This window comes from Phlebotomus papatasi, chromosome 2 (genome assembly GCF_024763615.1).
Source record: "Phlebotomus papatasi isolate M1 chromosome 2, Ppap_2.1, whole genome shotgun sequence".
Lineage (NCBI taxonomy): Eukaryota > Metazoa > Arthropoda > Insecta > Diptera > Psychodidae > Phlebotomus > Phlebotomus papatasi.
Genome location: NC_077223.1, coordinates 86,023,788 through 86,050,743, shown reverse-complemented (window position 1 = coordinate 86,050,743; position 26,956 = coordinate 86,023,788). Strand labels below are relative to the sequence as shown.

Below are 26,956 nucleotides of genomic sequence, written 5' to 3'. Positions count from 1 at the left end.
GTATATCTGTTTTTTATATGGACATCTGCATCATTTTTTTCGGTTTTGAAATTATGGCAGCGTCAGACATTCTCTACGATTACATTTTGGCAAACAAAGATCAGGTTCAGCAAGATCCTGACTTTCTTAGAATCATTACAATGAGATACTGTGAAGTCGTAGACAATATCAGACGTTTTAACAAAATCATCTCTATTCCAAATCTTGTTCAATTTACTACAAGTGCTTTTCTAAGTCTTGCAGTCTTCTTTTTTATTCGTTTATACCCAACGCATCCCCTTGGATACGCTACAGTTGTTTCTGTTCTTTCTGAACTATTTATACCTTGTCTATTTGGTGAATTCATCGAAATAAAAATGGAAAGACTGTCGAAAACTTTGTATTTGACCAATTGGCCTGATTTAAATTCAAAAAATCAGAAATCCTTTCTGATTGTCATTGGAATGACTCAAAGAGATTATGGATTAAGGGCTGCAGGGATGTACGATGTTAACATGTACACATTCATTAAGGTACATTTTCTTTATTCTTTTAAAATATATTTTTTAAAAATAAAACTCAAAGGATCTTCTATGGTTTCAGATTATCAAAATGGCCTTATCATGGTGTGCACTTATCTTTACATTAGGGACCACTCTTTAGAAATGATCAGCTTAAGTGATCAAGTGACCTAAAAAATTATATCCGCTTCATTTATTTGCATTGGCCTTGTTTTTATTTTTTGTACTTCAAAGTTGTGAAATGTTAAGAATTTTTAAGTGTCCAAAAACGAAAAATTTTTAACTGGAAATTTTCAAGGTAGTTACTTATAGATAGATTCTCTTGGGAACTACAAAAGATTATTGAGAATGACAAACAATTATATTTGTTAAAAAAAAAAATTAATATTTTAAAACAAAAATCGTATTTTGTGTGGTTGCAGTTGCTATCAAAATTGCAAAAATCGTTTATTAAAAAAAAAGCATTTGTACCTCTTTAGAGAATCTATCCATATAGCTACCCAAAAATTTTGAAGTCAATGCGATAATTAAAAATTACACAAATACTAACCACGGAACACCTAAAAAATCAACACTAAGCCTGTGCATTGCCGTGCCGAATTTTGTACTCAAAATTGAAATAAAAAATGTTATTGTGCATCTTTTGATACAATTAATTTTCTTTTGGTGAAAATCTTGTTAAAAAATATTCATTTTTGACTGAGCAATTGCAAAAAGATGCAGAGAATTTGAAGATTAATAATTGACACTCATCTCAAGAATCCAAATGCGAATTATGCTGAGATTGGCTAAGATCACCATTTGACAAGAAAGCGTCGGTCCATCATCCGAAAAGTTATAACTGGGTTTAAGGAATTCAAGACTGTTGCTCAGAAGCCAGGAAAAAGTTGTCAAAAGCTTGGGAGGATGGAGTAGAAAGTACTTGACCTTTTCGAGAAGCAATCCAATCTGCGTGTGAGATGTTGGCAAAAAGATTGAAATGGAGCTTGATTCATAAAATCAAGAGCAGGAATGGATTGATAAAATCTACAAAGCTCAGGTTGCTTCCCATCAGACCAACAAAGAGTGTCAGAGTACTAAAACGAGGTCGCGGAAACTCGAAAATCACTTTCTCAAAGGATTCTAAAGCCATATTTTGATGTAAGACGAAACCGTCCTTAAAGATGATTTCAATTAGCTCAGAGAAATTCTGCAACAGTATGACAATATCATACAAAAATTCAAAATTTTTTATATGGTAAATGCGGAAGAACTAATCGAAAATCCGATTCATATCAGTTCCTAAGAACTCCATAGAGCTCCTTACAATTGCCATTAGATGCTCAGTGGCCTTTAATGTTGCCCTACAACTATATCCTACTACGTATGACATTGTCATACTGTTACAGAATTCTCTAGTCAGCAATATTACTCAGCAAAGACACATACTAGTTTCGCTAGCCAATTCCTGTACAAGAATTCCTAAATTCCCGAAGAAGTAGGGGAAACTGGGGCACCATCAAACACGGGGTACCATCAAACACTACGATTTTTTAATCGGATATTCTACTTCAGAGGATAAGACCTATAGGAATTTATAGGCACTATAGGGATGCTTGTCCACTGAAGGAATGGTCGAGATAGTCCAAGTAGTTTAGAAATAAAAATTAGTGTTTGGTAGTACCCCGTGTTTGGTAGTGCCCCAGTTTTCCCTACTTGGTGTGCATGGCAATCTGTTCATGTAGGTATAGCACCGAATTCTTTATAATGGATAAGGTGAACAAGAAGATCTACCGTAGATGATGTTACTTTGTCTTCCGTGTCTAACTTTGAGCTCTCCTGTTCGTAAGCTTTTCTTTAATACTGGCACTTTAAAAGACCATTATAAAGTGCCAGAATTAACGGGTCTGCCACTTTGCGGTTCACTGTGGCTGCTTATCAGCCGATAATGGAGACTGATCAACATGGATCAGCTGATTATAGCCATTAGAGCGGTCGCTGACCATAATTTTCACCCCCTGGGTCATATACCGTAAGTTCGGGTGATTTTCTTCTCTTCGGTTGACTTTGATATCCTCCTGCTCGTAAGCTTTTTTTTTAATTCTAGCACTTAATGGTGGTCTTAACCGATCCGATCTACCATGTCTAATCGGTGAGGACCATTCTTAAACATTAGAAATGAAGAAAAGCTTGTCAGCAGTAGGGGGGTTAAAGTTACATACTGAGGACAAAGTCACTCGCATCCACGGTACATTAAGATTGCTTCCAAAAGTGATTACTGCGTCTCCACCAAGCCAATTACATCTCCCCATTCTGTTGGCTTGATCTGGTATTATAACATAATGCGAAAGCCATCCTAGAATGGTTCAGTAAGAACAATATGCAATATGTGAGAAAGATGCTGAACCCTACTGCACCCTAGAAGTCCAACCGATTGAGAAATACTAAGGAATTTTGAAGATCGATCTCCGGATCAGGAATAGTGATTCCAACAACGGTTAACCGGTTTCAAAAAATCGATCAACCGGCCATTTTTGAAGACGGTTTTAAAACCGGTAAATACAAAATAAAGCAATATATAAGTTCTCAACTAACAGAGAAAAAGAATATATTTATGTGTTAAATATTACATCAAACTACAAGTTCTGAAAAATTGCTCAAGCTTCCAAAATCAAATTCTAGATTAGAAACTGGTTTAAACCGGTTCACCGGTTAACCGGTTTCAGAGCCATTCAAAACCGGTTAACCGTCTATCCTAAAAACCCGGTTATTTGGAATCACTACTCAGGAATAGGGCCCAGCCAGCTAAAGACTTACCAGATTTCAATAGGAAGTGGAAAATGGTCGTCCGAAACCGTAGAGATGGGCATGTCAAATCCCTAATGAAGGGAATTAAGAAAAAGGCGAGAATTTGGCGAGAAGCTATTTAATTAAAATATAGCAAAAACCTAGAAGAATCCCAATAATAATTTTAATCTTCCATTAAACTGCTTTTCGACTTGAACTTATGTAAGTCTAGAACTCTAGGTAGTATAATGCGAACATCTTTAATTTTTTTCAAATTTACTTTCCCATTGTTCTTTTGGTATTTTCGCAACTAAAAAATCATCTAAAAATATTAAGGAATTTGTGAAGTGTTCAGTTGAATTCTTAACACGGTTTGTAAAATCGAAACTATATTTACAACAAAAACATTGGAGTATTTAAAGCTTGGAATAATAGTCTTGCATAATTAAATAATTTTCCAAAGTTCATCATACTGCTGAGTATCGTTACATAAATGCAGTACTTCTGTGAGAACTTTATTAAGTTACTTAAGTACCAGATGGAAGTGATTTGGGAATTTTACTCACAGAATTTCCAACCCTTTTTTGGAGTTAAAAAAATTAATTTAAATAAATTACACAATTTTCCATCTAACTTTTCCATGAATGTCAGAATTTTGCAACTATACTAACGATATTATCAACTGCTAAAAACTTTCGTTTCGCTATCCTCATTATCTCATCCACAAGTTTCGACGAAAACAAGGAAAAACCTTTGCTGGAAGCAAAAAATTCTATTCTTTCTCTGGTTGTAAATTTTACTTCTCCACAATTTTTCCACAGAATTGTCAGAGTTATATGATACGACAAAATAGTTTATATATGGAGATTATTTTCTATTTCACTGCACACCATGGAAATCGATTGGGAAAAACGAATGTTCGGAATGGGAATGAATGCTGAAAAGAGGAAACCCTTTTCCATGGACTGACAATATTTTATCAGGTTTCGAACAGAGAAGAGTGATCATCATGGGAGTTGGATTTGGATGAATGCCAAGTTTTTCGTATGTGGAATCAGCGAGAATTGCGAATGCCCCACCTGAAGCCATCTCCAGGCGCAAAGGGAAACATTCAAACGACCAGACGACGAGAATCTCTCTACGACAGCAGCAATGACGTCATCCGTGAAAAGTCGTGTGGGTGTTTCAATTTCAGTCAATGAAATGCTATGCGGTAGATTTGCGCGCGAGGAAACTCAACACCATCCGCAACATTGAGCTTTCAATTTTACTTAACGATCTCACACACTCACATGGGACAGCCTAGCCTCACTGGATGGGTGCAAGAGAGATGGTCAGAAGGTGGAAAATCCGAGGAAAAGAGAGGTTCTTAGGATTGGAAAACGTTCTTGGAAAATTCTCGGTGTTTGTGTGTGTGAGGGAGATTTTTCTCTTGAATTCTATATCAAAGAGTCAGATACAGGGATATTTGTAATATTGTTAGTTGGGATTTAGAAACTACGTCTTTGAAAATTTAATATTCGAAAATTTTAAAATTGTCTGAAACAAAATCGACGAATGCAATTTGCACGAAAAAATGTATCTAAAATGAAAATGCCTAATATGTAGGTTTCAAATACGAAACTCTAAAGATGAAATCTGCAAAAGCGAAATTGGAACGGTACTGAAAAATTGAAGGTACAACCATTTCGTTTTTGGCAATTTTTGCTCCATTTGGTGTTTGAAATTTGGAGTTTTATCTTGATAATTTTGGAATATTGAAATTTCATGTTAGATACATTTTGTTTTTTGGTAGATATATCACATTTGGTAATTTTGTCGGGCCCGATCAAAATCCCGAAAGCCAAAATCCCGAAAGCCAAAATTCCGAAAGCCAAAATCCCGAACGCCAAAATCCCGAATTCTTAAAAGTGTCATAGCTACTCCCACGATTGCACCTGCGCTTGCTGGAGGCAGAGGGAAGTTTTCTGTGTATTGGGAAATTATTCTATACATTTTCCTTCATATAATTTCATCTCTTTCACGATTTTGAACATTCGGGATTTAGGCTTTCGGGATTTTGGCTGCCACCGATTTTGTCTTAGGCACATTTCGTATTTGTCATTTCATCTTTGACAATTTCGTTTGTGATATACATATCTTTCATCTTGAAAAATTAATCTAAGGTTATATTTCGCCTTAAGCACATTTCGTTTTTATCCTATTATCTTTGATAATTTTGTTAAAGGTTCATCTCATCTTCGAACACATCATCTTTGACAATTTCGTCTTAAGGCGTCTACACGTTAAGATGTTTAAAAAATCGTTAGGGCCGCACTAACGATTCCTAAAAAAATCACAATTTGTACAACCATTGAAATTGCTTTTGTTAAAATTTACAAAATCTTAAATAAAATTTAGATTTTAAAGAATACAGCCGAACTTCTAGTCTTTCTAGTTTTTAATGGTCTGCGTCCTTGTTAAAATTCCAAAACCCAAAATCGGGAAATTTTAAAAGTGTCATAGTTATTCTCATAATTGCACCTGAGCTTGCTGGAAGCAAAGGGGAATTTTCTGTGGTTTGGGAAATTATACGGAATTTAGAATAGAATCTTGACTATTCGAGATTTTGTCTTTCGGGATTTTGACTTTTCGGAATCTTGATTCATAAGGGATTTCATCTCTATCAGGATTTTGGTCCTTTAGGGATTTTGTTGTTCGAGATTTTATCTTTCGAGATTTTGACTGCCACCAAGGCCTATTCATTTCATATTTTTTAAAATTGTTAATTAAATATTCACCTCATGTGTAATTTTCAGATTCCTGATTATCTTTAATCGGTAATGAACCGTATTATGAGAATTTTGGTTAACCTTAATGTCATGGGACCGCGACCCCAATAGGGATAAGCTGTTTTGAAAATGATGATGATGAATTTTAGTTCTATCACCTTATGCCCTAGACAAACTTACGACTTAAGCCGAGAGACGACTTAGTGGAAAATGATGGAAATGTAGTTTGACAATTATTTCTAATATAATTACGCTAAGCCGTCTCTCGGCTAATCCTCAGGTCTGTCAAGGCCCTTACTTAGATAATTCTACAAAATTGTTATTAAGAAAAAGACGGTTATTGGGTATGGCCTTGTTCAGTGATAATTTCCGAAAAGATAAAGCCACTTCAAAGCTAAGCCAAAACTATTTGAAAATCGACCGGAAGTCCTGACATCAAGTTCACATACTTTCCGCTTCAGTGCTGGATATTCTTCGTTTTCGAATTTTTGGTATTCTTATCACTTCAGTCGTATACAAAAGCAACAACAGTGTGTAAACGCTTACTGCGAAAAGTAAAGTTCTGTACAGTTTGGTGATTTTTCAGGATGGCGGACCAATTTCATTATATTTAATGGCCTTTTCATGAAATTATCCAAGTAGTAAATTAGCTACTTTGTTCACTTTCGTACTACAGCAGTCAAATTTCCCGCCTAATAGCAATAAATGCTGATAAATGCTCTGCTAAGGCAACCCGAATATTCGAGACGCAATGTCTCCTTTCTAGGCCAGCGCCTCTGGTGGTGGAGAAGACGACTATGTTAGAGTTAGTCGATCGTACGATCTCAGTGAGTACGGACGAGAGTATTTAGTGAGTCGTGAAAGTGTTAGGATGTAGTGCGGAAGCTCGCGACAGTCTGGAGTTCACACCAGTCGATGCATAAGCAGGTCATACCCAATTATTATAGATATTAGAACGGATTGTTGGTTTGTCGCTTACAGTACAACCAGTCGATTTCAATTTTCGAATTTTCAACGGGTTTTTAGGTACGTTCTCTTTGATATACCTTCGAATCGATACAACCGGAAAGAGCTCACAGAAAAATGTATTTTGTAAAATTATTCGTAAATGTTTGTAAATTCTCACTGGTTACTTACGAAAGGCTCGTAAATTGTATAAACATACCAAAAAGTTTGTAAAAGTTTGTACTTTTTTTCACAAACATCGTTCGTAACAGCATCACTTTATGAGAAGTTTTTTGTTCTTTTACAAACATTTGTTCGTAAATGATCGTAACTGAAAAAATTTCGTACAATTTTGTCATTTGTTCGTAGTTTTGCCAAACAAACAAAAAAGTAAGAACAAAGGTTTGTAAAACAACAAGCAATGCTCGTCAAGGGATCATGTTACGAACGATGTTTGTGAAAAAAAGTACAAACTTTTACAAACTTTTTGGTGGATTATACGATTTACGATTATTTCGTAAGTCCCCAGAAGGAATTCACAAATATTTCGAACAATTTTACGAAATACTTTTTGCTGTGTTCTGAAATCGGGAAGGTTATTTTTTCAACACAACTGTGCTATGACACTAGGATTTTTCCAATTTGTAAATTCAATTTAATTTTCAGATGAATTGTTCCAATGCGTTATTTTCCACTAAAAACCAATTGAATTGGTAGATCTTCACTTACTTATTAATAAAAACTAATACTTGGTCCATAAAAACTTGTTTAAATATGTTAAAATAGCATAAATGTGGTTGCTCAAATAAATTTGAGCAAATTAAAATGTTAAAATTGCTCACTAATTTCAATTTTATTGTAGTTACAAAAGTAGTCTTGTGAAGAAAATTGTTCTTATTAAATTTATTTACTCGTAATTAATATTATTTGTGGCGAAAATATAAAATAAGTACACTGTTTTATTGATAATTTTTTTTCCAGATTTTCAATAAGACTATATGAGAGTCACTGCATGAGCCCTTCGCCTACAAATCTTTTTTCTCGCTTTGGGGATCCTTCTGAATAGCAGATAAATGACTTATAAAACATTTTAAGTACTATCACACATTTTCAGGAGTCATTCACAAACAAAAATTCTCGCGGTACTATTTAAAATTGAGCAAATTTCTTGCAAAATGTGTCCTGACTGTGAGAATTTTCAAGTAAATTCTAGAAATCTTAATGCTCAATTGGCTCAATTGAATTTAAAATTAAAACGTGAAATATTCTAGTGTGATAGCACCGCTAAATGCCGCAACCAAATGTATTTAGCATGTTTTAATGCAGTAAGTACATTATTTCTAGTCAATGAATGAAATCAAATTATTTAATTAAGTGCTTTTTAGTGAATATCCCTGTATTATCTGTGCGAGTGAGATCGAACATTGGGAAAACTGTTGCGGGGCCAGCGAACTGTTTTCCACCCCATTCCACTGGTTTAAAAGCTCTCCCCAACTCATTCAATTCTTCTTGGAGCATTTGGATATGCTGGTGCAAGTGAGAGGGAGCTTCTGGCTGAAGCATCCACCGAAAGTTCTAGAATGAACTTTTCACGCAAACTCCCGTAAAAGCCGATGATGCCACACACTGAGACCCAGGGACGGAGGGAGACAACATTGTGGGCTAAAGTGAATTTTCCCCACAGAATGGGGGCGAATGGCGCCCAAGTGTGTGAAAGTTTGCGTGGGTGTCTCCTGCAAAAAGCAAATAGAAAGCTTTCCTCCTCCTCACATCTCTCGAATCCAAAATCCGAAGGAAAAAACTTACAACGTAGAAGCACAAAATTCAGTATTCCGGATGTATCCCTCTTCCGTCCCTCTCAATTCACGCAGAGATATCGCCAAAAATATATTACGATATATATTCTGCACAAAATTCAGTAACTGAGCAATTTTTCACGCTTTTCCATCTGTGAGATCATGAACAATGGCAAATAATTCCGCGTATTGGGTCTATTTTGCGCACTTGGCCCTTTTGTTATCAAAGCCATGAAGCCATTCCATTTTAAGAATGTAAAATTATACTGTTTGAAATATCAAAATTACATACCAAAATGGTACTCTCTAGAAAGCTTTAGAGGAATTATTCCATCAACAAATTGCAAAATTTTCATTCAAAATTTTTTCTAAAATCGCCTTTCGCACCATTGAATAATTTTCCAAACATTGAGAGCTTTATCTGCTCGGGGCAGAGCTTTTTGTGTCGCAATGGGAAAACGCTTAAGCTCCAGACTTGATAGGCGTCACTACGAAGTCAGGGCATCATGTTGCTCGTTGTACAAGAATGACGACGTGAGACCCTGTTTACAATGACAACTATCAGGACAAGCTTTCATGTTTCTCCTATTTTTTTCTTCTCTATTTTCTTCCTCAAAGCACTTTACGGGGGCGTTTCATGCCACTTGGAGGGTGATAAATTCTCTGTGACATGAAATTTATGGCGATATTGAATTTTTGCTTTCGAACATAACTGTTGCTCCAAAAATTGGGGCTTTTCTTAGTAACAAAAAAAAAAAGAGGCACAGAAGAACCAATCGATTTTATTATCTGCCTCAGTCACTTGCGAAAAACTTAGCCCTTTTTGGCCTTTAATGAGGCTGAACATTTCCTTTATTTTAGCTATTCACAGGAAGAAAAAACAACTTTGTTATTGAAGCTTCAATCTTTTAACGATGCTTGAAGTATTCTATAGATAAACTGAGAGGAACATGTAATGGGAAACCATTATTTCCTATTGTATATTAGTAACTATCGCACATAGAAACTTCGAACTGAAATAGGTCTTCAACCATTCAATATCCTAATTAATGGGAAGATTTATTTGAAAGGCAAAGCTTAGGGAATTTCAGAAACGATGAATTTGCTGAAAATTCACAAAAACGAACTGAGATGTTTGAGTTTGAAGTTTAAAAATGAATGAATGATGAAACCTACTTTACTGCATCCTAAATAAAAAGCATGTCTTAATTGGTTTTCGGAAAAAAGTATCAGTTGTGAAATACCTTGAGCTATTTACTATTTACTATTTTATCTACTATCTAACTCATCTACTATTATTAAATATCGAATTTTTTTTCGTAGTGAAATTAAACCTGTAAGAGAATTCTGAAATTTAGATACTTTGACTTACATATTTACACAGCAACTCATCCAGAATCTTGCCTTTCGATGATTGCATTAAAACCTGTAAAAGAATAGAAAACCTATATAAAGCCTTGTAAATTCTTCTCAAAGAAATCATTTTTAATTTGGGGTATATGTGTCGGAATTCAGAACGTTTGAACCTCATAACTTCCGTTTAATCATGTTTCAAAGAATTTTCTTAGCTTTCAGTTGCAGGCCAGAATCACGTTGACAGTAAAATTTTCACCGTATTTCGTTAATTTACGCATTTTCATTGCAATTCTTACGCAAATTTTCCATTACCGTATTACCTTATCTAATACTCGGTGGCACTAGGTGAAAATAATATAAGAAAAATGAAGAAATAAAACGAAAATTCGATAAACAGTGAGCAAAAAGAAACTGTACTATTAATTTCTCTTACAGACGTTAATTAAGACGTTTTAAGGGTGGAAGTAGTAACGCGGTGGAAAAGAGTGGAACATTACACTGTGCAACAGTGATTTTGTCCCCGGGTTCTCATGCTATTTTTTCTATTGCTAGGCTCAAATGATTTACGAAAATACTTATGATTTTGATTTCAATATGTTTTTGCGCCTGGAATCTAGGCAAAACCGTTTTTGCCGTTTTTTGATACTTGGGTGCCTATAGGGTAAGGGTTCATAATTTTGGACAGTCTGCTTATAAGCATCGATGTTTCAAGTTAGGAGTGCCATATTTTCAATACTAATTGGACTTTATTGTTACTCTCTTTTCAGAAGGGTTGTTTAGAAACTTGGCAAGGATTTATTGTCTTTGTTTTTACTAAAATTAGTCTTAATACGTTTAAAAATGAATTGATTTGTGGAGGTGAATTTGACTCGAATTTTGGACAACTTGGTTGTTAATTTGGACAACTTGGCTGTATATTTGGACAGCTAATCCGCCTCAATAGGATGCCCATTGTTCTTCATTTCATGAACTAATCTAACGAAGTCCTCCTTCTGTTCATGTAAGGGAAACGTAGAATGTCACAAGAAGCCTGGAAACTTTTCATAACATTCATTAAAGTGCGTTGACTTCGGTACTCCAAGTACGTGTGGATTCGCGCATTCCTCGATCTTTCCGGGAGCCTTTCAAGGCATTTCTCGCTACATCTCGTTCGTAGAGATCATGCTCCGTTGTTTCTCCAGGCATTTGTCCAACTTAATCATCACAAAAGCTAAAACTTCATGAAATTTCGTGAGAAAAACACCTGTCCAAAATAAGAACCATCACCTCACTGGTAAATGTCTCAAAAAAATTTCCCATTTTTCACACGAAAAACATGATTCAGAAGGCAAATCTCACTTCAGGTCAAATGTACAAAACACCATTAACGTGAATTAACACAATATTCATTGAATATTTAATAATATCACTCAAAAAAACCGAAGAAACATTGTTAGTACTTCACCACAGCTAAATAAGACTGAAGTTAACACAAAGTTCTGTCATATTTCTCGTAAGCAATTGCTCACACTGAATTTTCAACAAAGCAATTTCAACTCAAATCTTATCAAAATTTAACGTATTTAGTGTCAAAATCTTCCAAAAAGAACAAATATTTAGATAGAATTCATTATTCATCAAATATTGGAATAAAAATCCATCATTTTAATCAATTTATTTTTAGTGTCTAATTTTATCCTCAAAGTGTCCAAAATAAGAAACTGGACAAAATTATGAGCCTTTTTCCTATCTCCGATTCTGCTGAATCGATTTATTTCTTAATATGGGAACATTTGTTCTCCTTTACATGCCTGATAATTCTTTGTACAGATGGAGTTCGTGAAACTGACACTAGGGGCGCTGTAGTCTGATATATGTCAGAAAACATGGAAAAATTGAACTTTTTATCAAATTTAATCAAAAATGTCTCACAAAACTAGGACTGTCCCTAACAATATGTTTTGTGGGTTTGATAGAGAATTTTATCCATGTGCAACTTTTCACTCAGATTGTTTTTAACCTCGAAATTGAGGGTAAAACGAAAATCGAGTTAGAAATTTGCGGAATAATAAAATTCTTCAGATATTTTTTAATATTTGCTTAATTAGATTTCTCATAAGATTAAATAAATTATTGATTAGTAAGTGTAAGAAGTGCAGGAAGTGCTGGAAGTATTGCAGCATTTTCGAGAGTGTTGCGAAATTTTGGAAGTGCACAGGGCTATTCCATGCAAATTGTAGAAGTGTATGGAAGTGGTGTACACATTTTCACCCTAATATCTCCCCCTTGGTTTTGGGTTATCGTTTTCTTACGTAAATAATAATGCTTAATCAAGTAACGAAACTCAGAATTTTCCATTTAAAAAAACACTTAGGTTGATTGATTCTAACTTCTAACAGCTGTAAATTGAGAATCAATGGCCCGACTGCTGTCAAATTTTGACACATACCATTTTAAAGATGGCTTATTCGAGATATATTCAAGTATTTTGATAGTGGTTCCATCTATGAGTCAGTATGCGGACTTATTGACCGAAATATTACGTCCATAAGTGATAATTGATTAATTATTTAAATTTGTATTTCTGCAATCAAAATTGTACTAAACATTTAATATAACTCTCTTTTAAACATTTTTTCTTGTTGTTTTTTTTTCATTTGTTTTAGATTTAGATACATCTGAAAAACTTCTTTGGGATTTGGGTAGCTCGTAGTGTAGCAGTTAGTGCCAGCGAAGGAACATACGACCGGACTAAATTACAGGGCTGAAAGCAACGACCGCATTATGTCAAGAAACCCAAGAAATCAAGTGTTTTTTTTATTTTTCTTTTTTGAAAAATAAAAAAATAAGTAAATAAATAAAATCTGGGTTAAAAAAGGTGTTTTATATAGCCGAAGAGTGACTACTTAAAAAGTTATTATTTAAAAGTCATTATTTAAGTCATTAGTGAAGATACTTTTCATGTTCTTAATACAAACTACTTAATCAAGGACTATAACAAGGGCCTTAATTAAGTACTTAGTGTCAAGGCTGAGCCATGACATCTTAAAAGCGCTAACAACGTTTGTCTCATTTTCATATATTTTTTAAGTAGTTGGATATTTTACAACTCTTTAAAATTAAGCCACTGAGTTAAGAACTTAATAAGTACTTAATAAAGTACTTAATGTGTAAACCGGAATCTATATCTGCGATAAGGACCTGTAGTTAATATCAGGAAATATAATGTTTGACTTTGATTTTTTTTTATCGAAAACTAATAATGCATAGGAGCGTGGCTAATTGTTGGCAGATAAGAATCCATTGCCGTTCTATATTTCGCTCCTTGGAAATTACAAGAGGCCAACTCAATCTGAGACATTTTTCAGGAGACAGCATGAAAGATTCAACTTTGTATAAATAATTCTCTCAATTAAGTATATTAATGAAAACAATTTAATTCTTTTCTGTTTGTATGAGCATTATTATAAATATCGAAACATACATATTTTTACCTTTCGAAATATGTTTTTTTTATGAGTTAGCTCTTTGTCATTCTAAATCATGCGCAAATTTTCATGAAATTAGAATGACAAAAGATCAACTTGCTTGAGTTAGTCCCTTGTTTCACAAAAATTTGAACGATAAATCTATTTTGTGCCCCTTGACTTCAAACAAAACCGCGCAAGCAATCATAAAGAGGAAAATTTTGAAAAACTTTTCTAATAACGAAATTTATTGACTCATGTCATCTGAAATTTTATTAAATTCTCTGTCTGAGTGCATTAAAACCTCAAAATTGCCAAAAAGTGAGTTGGCCCCTTGTAATTTCCAAGGAGCGATTTGTAAATTAAACATGGTAGCTTAACCTTTTAAGGACGAGAAGGTCAAAAATTGAGGGTCAGAAAAAATCATTTTTTCTAACTTTTTAGTGCAAAATACAATTATAGAAGATCTTAGAAAAATTTTCATTTTTGAGTCACCTGTGACACAATCGTTCTTAAACGGTTAAACTTTGAAATGAAATATCTTAAGCTGCTATTTAAGAAAATAAATACAAATTCCGATTCTTTTAAAAAAGTTGTTTTCGCAATGAACGCTTTGTTAAATTATTGAGACTGGTTCCATCCTTTTAAGAAAGAATTGATTTTGAAGTTTAAACAGTTTGTAACTATCAACGGTTTTCATAAGTCACCTTTTGCGTTATCAAATTAGAAATAAATCTCAAAACCTTACCTCTGGCCTTAGGTCTAAATTAAGAAATCCAAGTTCAATGCTTTCTTAATGAAATTTTGTAGTGATGCAAAAATACTAGGAAATTGCAAACCCTCTATTGAATGTGGGAGAAAATCATTTCCCACTTTCGAGTGGCTGTTGGTCTATTTTCATCGGCAAAACCGTGGTGTTGAGAGATTTTTGCGACGTGTGATGCGTCCAAATAATATGTGGGAGGAGGGGACTTTGCTTTGGCGCCTGGTTGTTTGCTGGGGACTCCCAGAGAAGCGCCCAACATAAACAGCTCTCCTCACCCCCCAAAGACTTTAGGTTGGAAAACTCCACATAATTTCAGGGTGTTCGCATTTTCTCTATCGCTTTTCCCACTCTGTCGCCACTTCATGGCCACTGACGATGGCCTCTTGTGCCACTCTTGATTTACAGGAGAGAAGAGCTAGTGAGAGCCCTGGTGAACGGAACATCGTAGGGCAAAAGAGGTCATAAAAGGGATGAGACACGCAATTTTCGGACACCCACGCTATTTTCTCATTAACACCGGCTTTCCAGTCTGTTGTTGCGAAAAATCACTGGGAAAGTACTTTTCTCCCTCTGGGAAGGGAGTGTCGCGAATTCTGTGGGGACCAGTTTTGACAAAGCTAGTGATAAACTTGTTTTCACATAAGAGAACTGTGATTCTCTTGTTCAGTTTGTCAGTTTGTTGAGCAAGTACCTCGTGGTTGCACATATTTAAGATTTTAAACGTGTTAAACAATAACAACAGAAATCCTACACTGAAGAACTCCAAAAAAGTCAAAATAACATTCCGTAAATGTTAATTTTACCCTGCAGTATTGATTCGAAATAGGTGTAAATATAACCCTTTTTAGGTGTATTATGGGTTAAAGTTACCCTTTTTTATGTTGATTTTATCCTCAAAAGGTGTAAAATTAATACAGTAGAGTCTCGCTATAGGCCATCGCTCTATAGTCCACAATTTATCGACCGTTGATTTCAAAACACTGATTTTAAGTTAGGTTATGTTTTTTAGTATGCGACATGCATAATTATTTTAATATTTTTGGCAAACTTTATTAAGTAGTTGTGATAATTGTGATCCACAATGAAGAGAGCAAGGACAAGTACCACAATCGCAAAGAAAGTGGAAGCCGTCGAGCAATTTCAATACTAAAAATCGTTGATAATTTTAAAAAATGACGTGGACTATAGTGCGACCCAAGTGTCAAATTTGAAACCAAATATGGACTATAGCGAGACTCTACTGTATTAAAAAATGTAGAAATATTTTTGCACCCGAAAAGTGTTAAAGTTATGACGAAAAAAAGTTAATCGTAGCCTCTTTTTTTCTGAGTGTAGAAATTAATTCGGGGGTACAACAAGAAGGGGTAAAAGAAAATACAGAGAATTTGAAAAAAAAACAATAGTTCCAGATCTAGATGTACTCAGTAAAACAAGAAGACTAAATCAGTGTATTTCAAAGATGCTTATCCCTTGTCTTCTAATTCTAATAATTTTACTCCATAGTAATAATTTTTTACAACAGACTTTTAGTTAAATATGGAAAAAGTCTTTGGATTGAGAGCCGAAAGCTTTGGAAAAAAATTGTATTTCTGTCTGTGTTGATTTCATCTGCCCGGCGATATTCAGTTTTTTAGCATCATAAAATTTCACTATAATGTTGGTCTTTCTTTCCAATTTTTAATAAACTTAAAACGGTCAACGGATACGACTTTAATAACTATAAATTAATCTGGAAATAGTCACTAATCTACCTATTAATTTTAAAATGTATTTCTGGTCAGAATTGATTGATCTCTGTCAAAATCCCGAAAATCTCGAAAAGATTAAAAATTCGAAAAGGACAAAATCCCGAATGTCAAAATTCCGAAAAGCAAAAAATCTGAAATGGGCCGAAGTCGCGAATAGTAAACATCTCAAAAGTCAAAATTCGAGAAGCCAAAATCCTGAAAAGCCACAATTCAGAAAGCCAAAATCCCGAACGCCGAAATCTCAAAAAGGCTATCATTTCGAAAGAGGCAAAATCCCGATTTTGAAAATCCTGAAAGCCAAAATCTCAAATGGGTTGAATTCGCAAATAGCCAAAATCCCGAAAGCCAAAATCTTGAAAATCTACTTAAAAGTGTCGTAGTTATTCCCACGAGGTTTCTGTATCTCTTAGGATATCGCACAAATATCATTTGGGTTTGTATCTCATCGGGATAACGATCATTTTAGAATTTGGCTCTATTCGGGATCACGATCTATTCCGGATTTAGTTCTCCGGGATTTTTAGTCTTTCCAAATTTCTACCCGTTCAGGTTTTTGGCTTTCAGGGTTTCGACCCATTACGGATTTTGTCTCTTCGGAATTTTGGCTTTCAGGATTTTGGTTGACACCATGAATTGATGTATCTACGGAAAACAATATTATAAAAGAACCCTTGATTATTTGGTAAAAATTTGATTCCTCCGACTCTTATGTGTTGGAAGATATTCAAGTTTGAAAATTTCTGGCTGACATATTTTACCCCAGGTTCTAGTTTTTTTTAAAAAGTTTTTGTATGAAGTTCCGTTTGATCAATTTGAAAAGGTTTTTGAAAAAAAGGACTTGAGGTACCTCTTTCTTGTCCAGAATTATGGCGTTTTACAGTCAGACGGTTGATCAGTAGGGGAATTCTGTAACAGTATGACAATGTCATATGACAAATTTTTATGAATTTTATGTGGAAAATACGGATAAATTAATCGAAAATTAAATTCATATCAGTTACTAAAACCCTCATAGAGCTCATTGCAACAGCCATTGAATGCTCACTGGGCTTTAATATTATCCTGTTCTCGAATTTACCACGAAAATTTGTCATACGACATTGTCATAGTGTTACAGAATTCCCCTACAGAACGATTTTATCATTTTTATCATTGAAGGTTCACAATAGCTGTGAATTATGACAAAATCACACCTAAGTGATGGAAACCTTTCATCTCGAACCGGAGAAAACAAGCTTAATACTGGGGAACCCCCTTTTTTGTCCCGGTCAAATATAATTCAGAAATGGGTGAATGACAGGGAAAAAGTAAAAAGATGATAAATGACATTTGGCCATCCATAGCTGGAAAATTAATAAATATATATAAAGTGTTTTTGGTGGGGTTGAAGTGCTTCATCATCCTTCCAAGTCCTTTGTCAGACAATTTTGTTCGGTTGAAAGAGCAAAAAATAACTTTTAAATCGAAAGTCAAGATTGATTTCACGCTCAATGCATTTAAAGGGAGTGATTTGGGCATGCCTCCATCCGAAAATTGCCCCATGTAGAAAGTTTTACTCAGTCCACAGAATTAGTTGATTTTGTTAAGAAAACTTTATCCGCTTAATTTTTTTTTGCTATTTTTTTTTTAGATTCTTTGACTACATGCCAGGCTTTTCCACCCACGAACTGATGGTAAAAGGGGCGACACTCTTATATGGCAAAAAAAAGACGCCTGACGCATGAGAGTGATGTAGAAAATTTTCAAATAAGATTACAGAGCATAATTTCCCAATTGTGCTCTCTGGGGTTCTGGTTTTTCTTTGACATAGATGTATCTCTGAGAAAGAAAATCAGGGGAAAGTTTAATGGAATATTTGGAAAACCATTGTTGAATTACAAATTAGGAATTTCAACAATTTCAAAATGTGACATAAATAAATAATGGAGCTTAGGCTAGGGGTTGAGATATTATAGGAAAAGATGAGATAGAACAGAACACATTTGACACTTCCTTCTCAAAATCTGCAGTGTTTTTTTACAATTTATTGTATCATTTTACAGTATAGATAGATGAAGTTGTCCTTTGCATCCTGCTTTTCCTGCTTTAAGGATGTTCTTCTGTCTACCATCATGTCCGATAGGTAAAGACCATCCTAAAGTGCAAAAATTAAAGAAAAGCTAAAAATAATAAGGGAGGAAAAGTCACCCGCATCAACGATATTTTTAAAATAAATATTTTTCCAGGAGTGACACTTTCCCTTTCAGCTTTACTGTTACCATTTTATCCAGCTTCTTGTAATGCTGTTTTTTTTTTAATTCGAGTTGGTAGCTTACATTATATCACGTTTTCTTGTTCTAAATACACACAAGATTACTTTATATTTAAGTGATCTGTCTCGGATTTTTGGATCAGTGGCAGTAAATATTGTTACGATTCTGGGAATAAGGTAGAAACTTCCATATCCCCGCAACCACCCTCAAATGACTCACGACCGATGGTAATGTGAAACTTCAATGTGAACCTTGCTTTAGTACAATCAAAATTTTGGCAACTGAACTACAACGATATTTCAAGTAGCTATGACTTCCAAAAGAAAGGGTAAGTTAGGGTAAGTGTGCCAAATTTCGGCATAGTTGCATATAAGCACCGAAGTCCTAAGTTTGAAATGCAATATTTTTAATTCATATTGATATTTTTTGTTACTTCCTTTTCGGGAGGGTTGTGTGGAACCTTGAAGACTAGTTTATCATCTTTGTTTTCTTTAAATCACTTGCTAAAATATTGAAAAATTAATAATAATATGGACATTGCTTTGGGTAGTATTCCGGCCACTTTGAGTGAAATATCGGCCACCTTGTTTGTGACCACCTTTTGTGACACAACGGATATAAAATTTCAAAAGGTCATACGGAACGAGTTTAATGTTTAGTTTAATACGTTTATGTGACCCACAAGTCCTGAGATCTTCCGTGTAATTTGTCCTGAGGATCTGAAGAGTAGCATTTCGAATTTACGCACACATTCCCGTAGCAATTTGCCCTTCCTGCCTTTTCCACATCATCTTTTTCATAGAAGCGATGGTTTTTTTCTCTGGACATTGTAGAACTCAGAAATTGAAAAAAAAACACAAAATGAATAAGAAATTTAGAAAAGCAAAAGATGTTGCCAGAATAGGCAACACTGCCTCACCGGAGAGACGCTCACAAAGTATATACTTTTTTTCGCGAAATACAGATTTCAGCTGGGAAATTTCACCAGAAATTTAAAGATTGATTCACTATTAACATAAACAGAAACAATTTTTAATAAAACTAATCAATTTTTATGAAAAATACCGAAGGAAAACCTCTTGCACTTCACCAGAAATCGTAATGCTGCTAGAAACACAACAGATCTGTCACATTTCTTGTAAGACTCTGTCCACACAACGCAATTTGCAACGCAATTTAAATTCAAATTATACCTAAAATTTAACGGTTTTATGTTAATACATCCTAAAATGAATAAATATTTTAAAGCAAAATGAATTCATTGACTATTCGAAAATTACATACATAATTTTAATTAATTTATTTTCATGGCCGAAATTACACTCAAAGTTGCCGAAATTAGAAGCTGGCCGAAATGTGGCACACTTCCTCTATGTGATTTTTTTTCATTTTTAGATACGATTTGGAAATCATCCAGGCGGATATTTCGTCCTTATACGAAAATACCGTTGAATTATTCCTATTAACGATTTTTAAAGGTCAAAGGTTAAACAGGCTCTAACAAGCGCATCTTTCAACCCAATGATATCATCTTTGGGCTCTTTGGAAAGGTTTTGGAATTCTCGACAAGTCCGAACCGATTTCAAATGGTTATGAATCGGTTCAAACCCGATAATTTTTTCCGAAACTAAGTTTGCCCTTAAGGTATTTTGGACAATGTTTTGTTTTAAATATTCGATTTTGTTCGTAAGTTAAAGGTTTTAGTTCTGTACATTGAGAAAAAACGAGGGTGCGATTAACTTTTTTTCCTCAGAACTTTAACACTTTTTAGGTGCAAAAATATATCAACATTTTTTAATGTTAATTTTACACCTTTTTAAGGGTAAAATTAACTTGAAAAATGGTAACTTTAACTCCAAATACACCTAAAACGGGTAATATTTACACCGATTTTGGGTCAATACTGCAAGGTAAAATTAACATTTCCGGAATGTTATTTTAACTTTTTCGGATTCCTCGAAGTGCAGTGTACTAAAGCTTTGAATGTATCAATTGTGGTGGTTTTTGCAAACATTTGACGTTCGGACAAATTTTCACATTCGATCTAAGCTTCCAAAAAAGATGACAAATTCAAAGATTTACTTAAATTGTAAGTTTAACACAGAATTTATCTAAATATGTTCTAAAATATTATCTGAAAATATTCTATCGTAAAATATTCTAGGAATTTTTAACAGATGCCTCATAATATTAAGAAAGATTTTTGAATAATTCCTCTTACTATTTTCTTTAATTTATTTAATGACACATCAGTTGGTTTGTAAAAATTACCTTGTACCTTCGCGTCTTGAAAGAAAAAATCCGCAGTTAAACATTGAAAATAAATTCCAAATTCCTTTCAAATCTTCTTCGTCTGAGCTTTATCAGACACCATTAAAAAAAATCGCTGAAAGTCTCTTTGTTTCCAAGAAGATTGAAAACCATCGTAAAAGGCATTAGAAATTGATGAAATTGCTCATGAAAGCGTCATGTTGAGATAAAAGTAAATCTACAGTGCAAAATCGTGTGCCATACGTGACGATACTGCCAGTATCTTCAGAATATATGAAATTTTCACTGGAAAACAAGTCTATTTTTGGTCTCCTCACGTTTACGTCCACCACCCACAAGTTCAGCGATAAGAGATAAACACGATGTTTTTCGCATCCGGATCCAATTCAGTCTTTTGACCGTGATAGAGAAAGAACTTTGGAGGAAGTTTCACGATTATTATTTTTGTTTTTACTTTATTTCTTCGTGCAAATGGTGTGACCCGTTTAATTAAGTTTGCCAGCTAATAGTGCAATTTTCAGCACATTTGAACATTGTGCAACTATTGTTGCTGGCCCAGAATCGTTTGCAATTGTGCAGGATGCGGATTGATTTTCTTTTGCTGATAACACCACATTAATGGTGAGGTCAGGGAAAAATCAACTTCACTATCGGTCGAGAAGAAAAATATTAAGCAATGTAGAGAAAGAGAGATTTCATCGATTACGAGACAAATTGCTGATTTTATACCGCCTCAAGTTGCCAATGATTGTAATTCAGCTAATTTTTAATTCGAATTGGTGTGAATGCACTTCACTTTGTGATACCATCAGCACAAATGGATGAATTAAACTTTTTGCTGGGTTACATTCATTGTGCATAATTTTATAATACTCCGCATTGCGATGATAATTCAATCAAAATAAAATTTGCTGCACTTTCATTTTATTTTTTGCCATTTCTTTTTTTTGCATTCATCTTTGTCGTGACTTGTTCTATCTTTATTCTATAAAGCTGCTTAGTTCCAAAGATTGATTAATCAGTTGCGAGTTTAAAACCCCAGGATTTATATAGCATAAGACACAAGTTGAAAGAAATAATTAATAAATTAAGAAATTCTGATATTTAAAAATATACAAAAACGAAATGGATAAGTAGAATATTCATTTCTTTATTCACCACATTCTTCTAGCTATTCTAGATTAATATTAATGAAAAGGGGTGGCAAAGCGACCCCTTGGCAAACTTGTGACTTATACGGGCTTCAGACCTAAGGTTTAGCCATATGGCTTAAGATTTCCCTAATTCCTTATCAGTCAAGATTTTTGGTAAAATTTTGACTTGGGATTGGATATTAAAGACAAATGATTCATTAGATTCTGAAAAATCTATAGAATTGCTTGCTATTTAAGATTTTGAAGCCTTTGGGCACTGGGCTGAAGACTGCTTTAGAATCTATACCTCAAAAGTACTTTCGCATCATTTACCGTTTACTGGTTCTCAACCGATTTGAACCGATTCATAAATCACTCAAAAGATCCCTTAAAATAGTTTTAAGGATAATAGAATTGTTTTTCTGAGAAAAATTACATATAGGTTCACAACTGGACTATTACCGGTTTAACAGTTTATATAAAATTTGAATCGATTCATATATCACTCAAAACATTGCCCAAAATACAACTCAGGAGTAATATAATTGAAATTCGAAAAAAAATTACTCTTATTTTTTTTTTATTATTTTGAATTCATTTAAAGTTTTATGTCCGACTTTTACGAATGTGCTGTTTTATTTAACAAGATTTATTTATTTTTTTATTATTCACTTTAATTTTTTTATAGAAAAAAAAATATTTTTTTTTAATTTTTTAAAAAATAAAATTAAATTGATATTCAGCTTAAGAATACATTTAAGCTTGACATTTTTTTTAATGTGTCCGAAATTCCAAATATGATTCTAATATCCCCAATAATAGCTTGTTTTTGAAAGTTTGAAAAGAAATATTTCGTAAAATTGTTTGTAACTGTTTCTGAATTCTCACTCACTGCTGAGCTGTCTCTCGGCTAATCCTTAGGTCTGTCAAAGCCCTTAGGAAATGCTCGAAAATCGTATAACCCACTAAAATGGTAGGAAAATTTGTACTTTTTCACACTTTGTCCATAACATAATCCATTGACGAACATTATTTATTCTTCTACAAAAATTTGTTCGTAAATGTTCGCCAACATACTGAAAGGTGTAAAATTTTGTCACATATTCCTTAAATTTTGCCAGACAAACAAAAATAAATGAACAAATGTTCGCAAAAGAACGAATATTGTTCGTTAAGTGATCATGTTACGAACAAATTTTGGTAAAAGTACAAACCTTTACAAACTTGTTTGTGGGTTATACGATTTACGAGCATTTCGTAAGTCCCCCATATAGGAATTAACAAACATTTATGAACAATTTTGCGAAATACTTTTTTTCTGTGATTGTAAACGGAGCTACAGGTCAAACAGTTAGAGATAGTAAACAGAGGTCTTAAAGGGAATACCTCCCAAAGTTTGAACACTGCTACAAAAGTAGGGAAGTCTAAGGAAGTAGTAAATATGGAGTAGCACGGAACACTCATATTTATGTCTACACTAGGAGAAACTGAGGCACCACCGAACATGGGGTAGCACCGAACACTGATTTTTATTTCTAAACTATTTGGACTATGACCAACATTTCTTCAGTGGTCAATAATCCCTGTGATCTCTGTAGTATCTATGAATTCATACAGGTCTCATTCTCTGAAGTCTAATATTTAATTTTTAAAAAAATCCAGTGTTTACAACTACCCCGTGTTTATTACTGCTTCCGTTTTCCCTTTATCTCGGACATTTTTCTATAAACGACAATTTTCAGAAATTTTTCTTTCTAATTGTATTTCAAGATCGAGCTTCGTACAGCTCTAGAGGGGATTTTTATAAATCGATTTTGGAAAATTTGTATTTTTTAGACTAGTCTTGTAATCATCACAACCATAAATCGATTTTTACCGGTCGTGAACCAAATAAGAAGCTTTATACTTTAAATCTATTTTCTTTAAATTAAAATTGTGTATTCAATAATTTATTTAACTTTCTGCCTATAGTTTTGCGCTAAAGATCGCTTCGGGCAGTCCAATTTTTATCCTTCAAAAGCTCTGAAGATATTATATAATGATAGATTTGGACAAAATATCTATTCAGTCATGTTTACATTTACTAAAAGTCCCCTCTTGCTTGGGGCTCAACATCTGAGACATTGTGCAACTCGAGAAAGATTCCAAAAGAGCTTTTAATTTGCTCTGGTGGCTGATTTGGCTGAAATACATCCACCACTTAAGTGACAACAAACAGAAAAGTTGAGAAAACAGAGAGAAAATTTCCGTACGCAATTTCCCGTCTCATTTTCCTCATTCGTGTAGCCATGGAATGGAAGGTTCTTTAGTCCAGAGGAACCGGAGATGGGTGAACAAATATGGTTGGCGTCCTGTGAAAGGAGGATTAAAGTTTCAACCGTTGAAGGCTTTTGTGCGCCACCATTTGGGGGAGGAAAATTTTGAGAAATCTTGCCTTGAATTAAAATTGGCTTATTTTCGGGACGAAAATTTATTGCATATCCTACCCACGGTTGGCCTAAATGTATTTTTTTTCAAGCATATTAAAACATCCCCTCTGGAGCTGAATAAATACTATATATGTGAGTAGGAGGAAAATGTATGTATTTATGTGTTTTCCTAGGCATTTTCTCTGTTGATTGCCGAGAGGGGTAGGTCGAGCAGATTTTATGGGTTGATGCCGTCAACATTGGCCTTTTTCTATACACCAAGAAATCCATGCCAGCCTTCGAAATTTGACTTTGGGGAGAGACCTAGGAGAAGGGGATTCCAGTTTGAGGAAAATGGGCCAAGAAGCTGATGATGAAAGTGAGAGGGACAAATTTCAAGTGCGTATCCAAGAATTGATCGGCGAAAACTGAAATTAATGTCAATGTCAAGGGGAAGTGACACAGAAAACTGTTTTTTGGGGGCCAACAAGTTAACTTGAAAATAGGGTGTTTTGATTATTCTCATCTCCAATGGAAATGCGTAGGTTGAATGATTTATTTTTATCTCACATGATCCAAATTTTCCCATAAAATTCAAATTTGAGAGAGAAAAGGAGAATTTGTGTGTCATTCACCAACAAAATAAGATACTGTCACCATTCGGAATTACTTGGGGAACAATAAGACAAGTATCATCTTCATTTGTGCGTGTCATTTCATCTCGGTTTATTGCCAACCGTCTTTCACATCCCTCCTTCATGTCATTCTGAATTCTGACACTTTCCATAAGAACCAAAGGAGAGAAACAATAAAATAGAAGACAAAACAATAAACACCTCTGTTGAACTATTTTAGCGAGAATAGAAGGAAAATTCCGCTTTTACTCTGAATAAGAAAGTATTTTAGATTATTAACTCTCTAATACGGTCTTCTTAATTAAATGAGATAAAATCATTTAAAAGCCCTCACCAACTAGTGGATGACGAAGATAGCTGACTTAACTTAAGTAAAGTAAATATAATAATTTTTTATTATAAATTACCTTGTTGATATCTCAAAAAAATTTCCTGGCAATTTTAAGATTTAACGTAACCAAAACGTGATTATTTCGCAATAAAATTTACTTAAAGTTCGAAGAGCTACGTAATACATAACCTTTACCGGTTTTGCATTTCAGTATAGGCAGTCACGGGATTATGCACATTTACGGGACCGAAGAAAATATCGCGAAATGGCATTATGCATCCAGAAATTTTGCATACGTGCAGGAGATTTCACTCGAATAAATTACAGGATCGCCGTTTTCCTGGCAATTTTCCACGCAAACTCTCTTAAGATAATTTTAAAAATTACTTGGCAAACCTGCATTACTATGTGTACAGTAGAACCCCGCTATAGGCCATCGCTCTATAGTCCACAATTTATCGACCGTTGATTTCAAAACACTGATTTTAAGTTAGGTTATGTTTTTTAGTACGCGACATGCAATGTTGTCATAATTATTTTAATAGTTTTGGAAAACTTTATTGAGTAGTTGTGATAATTGTGATCCATAATGAAGAGAGCGAGGACAAGTACCACAATCGCAAAGAAAGTGGAAGCCGTCGAGCAATTTCAATTGTAAAAGTCGTTGATAAAATTTTAAAAAATGGCATGGATTATAATGCGACCCAAGCGTCAAATCTGGGACCAAATATGGACTCTAGCGAGGCTCTACTGTACAGTCAGGTGCATAATTCCGAAACGCATGACCCTTTATAAATGTCATAAAAAATACTTTAGATGCGATCAACGAATCTCTAAGAGCGGAAATTTTTAGGCAATCACGTGAATGATCGCCTTGTCTATTAGAGGATTCTCCAAAACCCTCAGCGTTCCTCCTAACGATCTACTACCTACAATAATCCAACATAATCTAACTCTTAATAAGGTGGATACACCGAATGATGTCACTACTCCATTTGATGCTACCTGGAATAAAATGGCATTTTTCCTATATTACGATATTAGGAAATTTTTAAATAGGGTGAAATGAGGTAATTTGGAACCATTAACAATTTGGGACATTTGAGATTTTCTCACTAGAGATTAAAAAGAAAGAAAACTTTTCCTTTTCTTGTTAATCGTCTTTTTCTTCTATTTTGTGATCTTTGTTTTCTCTTTGCTCATCTGAAACAGGGAGAAATTCTCAAGTGTCCCAAATTCTAAATAGATCCTAATTACCTCATTTTACCCTATATGCAATAGTCACTGCTTCAGATAATTTCATAAATTCTTAATATTGTAATATTAAAAAAATACCATTTTATTAAAGGTGCCATCAAATGGGATAGTGGCATCATTCGAAGTATCCACTATCCAGCCTACTGAATCTCTTAATGATACCCCTCCCGAATGGGTAACTCACATGCAAACAGTAGGAACATTTTTAGGAGAAATCAGCGCCGCTCCGAGGCAAATCTATGATGTCAATTTAAATACCACCGGAGGGTTTAACCTTCAGAGAGAAGCTAATGCTAATAATGAAAAGAAAACTGAAATATAAAATTATCGGTAATTGAAAAAGGGGCGGGAGGGGGCTCATCGAAAACTAGAAATCGTTATCTCTTTCAGTTCAGATTCCACACCGGTAACAAATTTAAAAATTGGAAGTTAATGCAGTCGTGACGCGTCAGTTGGATCAGAAGTAGGACTATCTGAGTCAGTACAGATTTTTTAGTGTTGTAAAACGACGACGACAAATCGTTGCGGAGTTATTTGTGGCAAAAATGGGCTAGGGGAAGGATTTCAGGTTTCGT

The 26,956-nt window shown here is 34.2% G+C and overlaps 1 long non-coding RNA gene across 1 annotated transcript in view; it reads right to left on the bottom strand.

Moving 5' to 3' along the window:
• The window catches only part of LOC129804849 (uncharacterized), a 64,371-nt gene that overhangs the window by 24,080 nt on the left and 13,335 nt on the right, over positions 1-26,956 (bottom strand). Inside the window, exon 2 of the long non-coding RNA XR_008752025.1 lies at positions 10,151-10,204. This is a non-coding gene — a long non-coding RNA (uncharacterized LOC129804849). The remainder of the gene's footprint in view (positions 1-10,150; positions 10,205-26,956) is intronic.